This window comes from Hipposideros armiger, unplaced genomic scaffold (assembly GCF_001890085.2).
Source record: "Hipposideros armiger isolate ML-2016 unplaced genomic scaffold, ASM189008v1 scaffold_323, whole genome shotgun sequence".
In the NCBI taxonomy this organism is placed as follows: Eukaryota; Metazoa; Chordata; class Mammalia; order Chiroptera; family Hipposideridae; genus Hipposideros; species Hipposideros armiger.
Genome location: NW_017731673.1, coordinates 1,127,856 through 1,133,494, shown reverse-complemented (window position 1 = coordinate 1,133,494; position 5,639 = coordinate 1,127,856). Strand labels below are relative to the sequence as shown.

The 5,639-nt window shown below is 38.9% G+C and overlaps 1 pseudogene; it reads left to right on the top strand.

The window, feature by feature from the left end:
* The first annotated feature begins 1,746 nt into the window (after positions 1-1,746).
* LOC109392292 (elongation factor 1-gamma pseudogene) lies at positions 1,747-4,267 on the top strand (annotated as a pseudogene).
* The last annotated feature ends 1,372 nt before the right edge of the window (positions 4,268-5,639 follow it).

The window sequence follows — 5,639 nt, the reverse complement described above, 5'->3', positions numbered from 1 at the left end:
AACAAAACAAAAAAATTATAGACCAATATGTTTGAATCTTAGTTGAATACAGATGCAAAAAATCTAAATAAAATACTAGCAAATTGAATATAGCATATTATTAAATATATTAAAAAGATTACACATTACAATCAAGAAAGGTTTATTCCAAGGATGCAAGAATGGCTCAACATATGCAAACTGATAAATGTGATACACCACATAAACAAAATAAAGGATTAAAATAATGGGGCAGCCAGGTGGCTCAGTTGGTTAGAGCATGTGCTCTGAACAACAAGATTGCCAGTTCGATTCCCACATGGGCCAGTGAGCTGCGTCCTCCGCAACTAGATTGAAGACAATGATTTCAGCTGAGCTGCCACTGAGCTGCCGGTCGGTGGCCAGATGGCTCAGTTGGTTAGAGCACACACCCTTAACAACAAGGTTGCTGGTTCAATTCCTGCATGGGATGGTGGACTGTGCCCCCCGCAACTAGATTGAAAATGGTGACTGGACTTGGAGCTGAGCTGTGCCCTCCACAACTAGATTGAAGGACAACAACTTGACTTGGAGCTGATGGGTCCTGGAAAAAACACAGTGTTACCCAATAAAATTTTTTTTTAAAAAGTGGTGAAAGTAGATGTCCTTGTCTTTTTCCTGATCTTAAGGAAAACGCTTTTAAAAAAATCATATGATCTTATCAATAGATGCAGATCGAGCATTAGGCAAGACAAAACATCCATTTATGATGAAAACGTAATAAAATGGGCATAGAAGGAAAGTATCTCAAAATAATAAAGGTGATATATGACAAACCCTCAGCTAATATACTTAATTGTGAAAAATTGAAAGGTTTTCCTCTACCATCAGAGAGAAAATAAAGGGATGCCCCCTGTCAACACTGTCATTCAACATAGTATTGGAAGTTCTAGCCAGAGTGATCAGGCAAGAAAAAAAAATAAAAGGCATCCAAATTGGGAATGAAGAAGTCAAATTCTCACTTTTTTCAGATGACGTGATTCCTTATATAAAAAAAAAAACCTAAAAATTCCACCAAAAATCTATTAGAAACAATAAACAAATAAAATAAACTTGCAGGAAAGAAAAACCAATGTATAAATATCAATTATATTTTTATATACTAACAATAAAATTTCAGAAAAAAAATTCCTTTTGCAATTGCAACAACAACAAAAAATAAAATACTTAGGAATATACTTAACAAAGGATGTGAATGATGTATGTGCTGAAAACTATGACTTATTCAAAGAAACTGAAGAAGATACAAAGAAATTGAAAGATATTCCATGTTCATGAATTAGAAAACTGAACATATTACCCAAAGCAATATACAGATTTAATGGACTCCCCATCAAAATGCCAATGGCATTTTTCAAAGAAATAGAACAAAAAATCATCAGATTAGTATAGAATCACAAAAGACTGTGAATAGCCAAAGAAATTTTGACCAAAAAAAAGAACAAAGCCAAAGTTATCACACTCCCTGACTTCAAATTATATTGCAAAGTGACAATAATCAAAACAGCAGGGCATTGGCAAAAAAGAAAAGAAAATTGACAAAAGAACCAAAACCATACAATGGAGAAAAGAAAGCCTCTTCAATAAATGGTGCTGGTGCTGGGAAAATTGGAAAGCCATGTGCAAAAGAATGAAACTAGAATGCTGTTACCATATGCCAAAATTAACTCAGAATGGGTCAAAGACCTAAATATAATACCTGAAACAATAAATTCCATAGAAGAAAGCATGGGTAATAAACTTATGGACTTTTGGGTTTAGAGAAGATTTTATAAATTTAACCTCAATAGCAAGGGTAGTAAAAGCAAAAATAAATGAATGGGGCTATATCAAGCTAAAAAGCTTCTACACAGCAAAAGAAACCATCAACAAAACAAAGAGCAAACAACCAAATAGGACAAGATATTCGCAAACAATGCCTCCCATAAGGGGCTAATATCCAAAATATATAAAGAACTATTTCAAATATTTTGTATTCACCTTTGCATAAACAGATCTTTTTACTGAATCAGTTCAAGAAAATTCATAAACCTTATCTCAATATTTTAAACTATTACATACAAATATATTGCTATATTTAGTTGGTAATATTGAATCTCTCTACAAAAGGTTTCAAAATTAATTAAAAACATAAGAGGAAGAACTAGTCTTCCAACCTTCATATTGTATCTCCTAGGCACATATTTAAATTGTCTGTATGACTGTATTAACAATAAGGAGAAAAAAAGTTGACCTACTGTTTTAACACGCTATAGAGAAACGGGAAGATTTTGGAGATTTTTTATTTCAGAAAATAGAGTGGAAAGAGCTAATGTGGACGCTGCTGCATGCAAAAATGTATATAAACGTTATCTTCAACATGACCAAAATGTTTAAATATATATTTGTTCTCTAAAGAAAGAAAGGTAAATCCCAAGGGGCCAGCAAATATGCTAAGTGTAGACAGCCAAGCTTAGCTGACTCTGGTACCTAGAGATATTCTGCTGAATACAGACTAGACCTAGGCAATGTAAGCTAATATCCATAAGAGGTGTGGTCAGAGACCTGTAAGAGATCTGGACTTGGGTCAAGGTAAATCAAGGAATTATATTTTTAAAAAGAGTTTTATTAATATATAGCTAACATACCATATCAGTTTCAGGTGTACACTATAATTACTCAACATTTACAACCTAAAGAAGTGATCACCATGATAAGTCCAACAACCATGTGACAGCATACCACGCTATCCCAATATTATTGACTATGTTCCCCATGCTCTACGTTACATCTCTGTGATTTTTTTGTTTTTTGAAATTTGACCCTCTAGTTCCCCTTCGCCTTTTTCCTGACTTTAAATATTTTTCAATTATAGCTTACATACATTATTATTCTTTATTAACTTCAGGTGTACAGCATAGTAGTTAGACATTTATATAATTTAAGGCCTTTCTCTGCAGAATCACCATGGCTGCTGGGATGCTCTCTGTACACATATCCTGAAAACTGGAGGGCCTTCAAGGCCCTCATTGCTGCTCAGTATAGCAGGGCTCAGGTCCGCGTACTCTCTACACCACCCCACTTCCACTTTGGTCAAACCAACAGCACCCCTGAATTTCTCTGTAAATTTCCTGACAGCAAGTTTCCAGCATTTGAGGGTGAAAATGGATTCTGCGTGTTCGAGAGCAATGCCACTGCCTACTACGTGAGCAATGAAGAGCTTTTTGGGATGTACTCCAGAGGCAGCAGTGGGTAAGCTTTGCTGACAGTGACATAGTGCCCTCAACTAGTACTTGGGTGCTCCCCCCTTGGGCGTCATGCACCACAACAAGCAGGCCACGGAGAATGCAAAGAAGGAGGTGAGGTGAATTCTGGGGCTGCTGGATGCTCACTTGAAGAGGAGGACTTTTCTGGAGGGCAAATGTGTGACACTGGCTGACATCACAGTTGTCTGCACCCTTCTGTGGCTCTATAAACAGGTCCTGGAGCCTTCTTTCTGCCAGACCTTCACCAATACCAACTGCTGGTTCCTCACCCACATTAACCAGCCCCAGTTCTGGGCTGTCTTGGGAGAGGAGAAACTCTGTGAGAAGATGGCCCAGTCTGATGCTAAAAACCTTGCAGAGGGCCAGTCTAAAATGGACACCTCACGGAAGGAGAAAGGTTCTTGGGAAGAGAAGCAGAAACCCCAGGCTGAGCAGAAAGAGGAGAAAAAGACAGCTGCCCCCATTCCTGAGGAGCAGATGGATGAATGTGAGTAGGTGTTGGCTGCTGAGCTGAAGGCCAAGGACCCCTTTGCTCAGCCACCCAAGAGTACTTTTGTGTTGGATGAATTTAAGTGCAAGCACTCCAATAAGGACACACTCTCTGTGGCACTGCCGTATTTCTGGGAGCACTTTGATAAGGATGACTGGTCCCTGTAGTACTGAGTGCCACTTCCCTGAAGAGCTCATCCAGACCTTCAGGAGTTGCAACCTCATCACTGGAATGTTCCAGCAACCGGACAAAATGGAGGAAGAATGCCTTCAACAGTGTCATCCTCTTTGGAACCGACAATAGCAGCTTCATTTCTGGAGTCTGGGTCTTCCGAGGCCAGGAGCTTGCCTTTCCACTGAGTCCATATTGGCAGGTGGACTAGGACTCTTATACATGGTGGAAACGGGATCCTGCCAGCGAGGAGACCCAGATGCTGCTTTGAGAGAACTTTTGCTGGGAAGGGGCCTTCCAGCATGTGGGCAAAGCCTTCAATGAGGGAAAGATCTTCAAGTGAATATCTCTTGCCATTGCCTAGCTGCCTGCACCCACCCTTTAATGATGTGGGTCATTAAAGGAAACTGAACATTGAAAAAAAAAAAAAGAAGAAGTGATCGCCCTGACTAGTCTGGTACCCACCTGGCACTATACATAGTTATTATTATATCATTGACTATATTCCCTATGCTTTACTTTACATCCCCATGAATATTCTGTAACTATCAATTTGTACTTCTTAATCCCTTCACCTTTTGCATCCTTCTCCCAACTATCACACAGATAAATAATCTAGTACACATCTGACACCATACATAGTTATTACAATAATATTGCCTCTATTCCTTATGCTACACCCTACATGCCCATGGCTACTGTGTAACAACTAATTTGTACTTCTTCATCCCTTCCTGTTTTCACCCAGACCCCCTCTCATCTGTGACCATCAGAATGTTCTCTGTATCTATGAGTTTGTTCCTGTTTTGTGCACATCTTGGTCACTGTAAACAATGCTGCAATGAACAAATGGAGGCACACATCCCCTTGAAGCAGCATTTTGGGTTTCTTCAGATAAATACCTAGAAATGAGATTATTGGGTCCTTCTTTGTTGCTTGTTATAACCTTTGTTTTAAAGTCTATTTTGTGTGATATAAGTGTTGCTACTCAAGTCTCTGCCCCTCCAACCAGTCTCAAGGTAGCTTCTTTTGTATATCTTTAGTTGTAAGACTTCGGTTCAGCTAGATGTCAGGCAATTCTCAATGATGATTGTTCTGTAGTTTAGTTGCAATTTTCATGAGATCATGAGAGAATGTAAGCACTGTGTTTACCTACTCCACCATCTTGACTGGAAATCCAGGTAATTATATTTGAAATAGCATAAAACTGAAGGGAAAATCTAATCCTTCAATGAAAGAAAAGAGACAGATTCTGCCCACTGGCTTAAGGAAACTATAATAAGTTTGTTTCTCTGCCTAGAATTTTTAGGTGAAAAAAAAATTTCATAAAAAAAGTGATGTCTCAGGCACACAACGGGCATGTGGATTCAAATTAACATCACTTACCTGGTACAGGAATCCTGAGGCCAATAAATGTACATGAAACCCCTGAGGGCACACCCACCAGAAGCAAAGGCAAAACTCTAATAACTGTGGTTAATACCTTAATGGGCCACCCAGATCCCCCTGAAACTTGAAGGACTTATTTCCCCCAACTGCCAGCCCCTGTGTGGATTACCTCTGCTCAAAACAGTGGCTTGCCCTGAGGCACACTGTCTTCTCAGGGCAGCCTGCCTCCAAAGACTGGTCAAAGTGATAGTACAAAGACCACGTTTTCTTATTCTAATTGAACAATCTTCAACACTTCTTGTAGGGTCTGCTGAGTCATCTGTCAA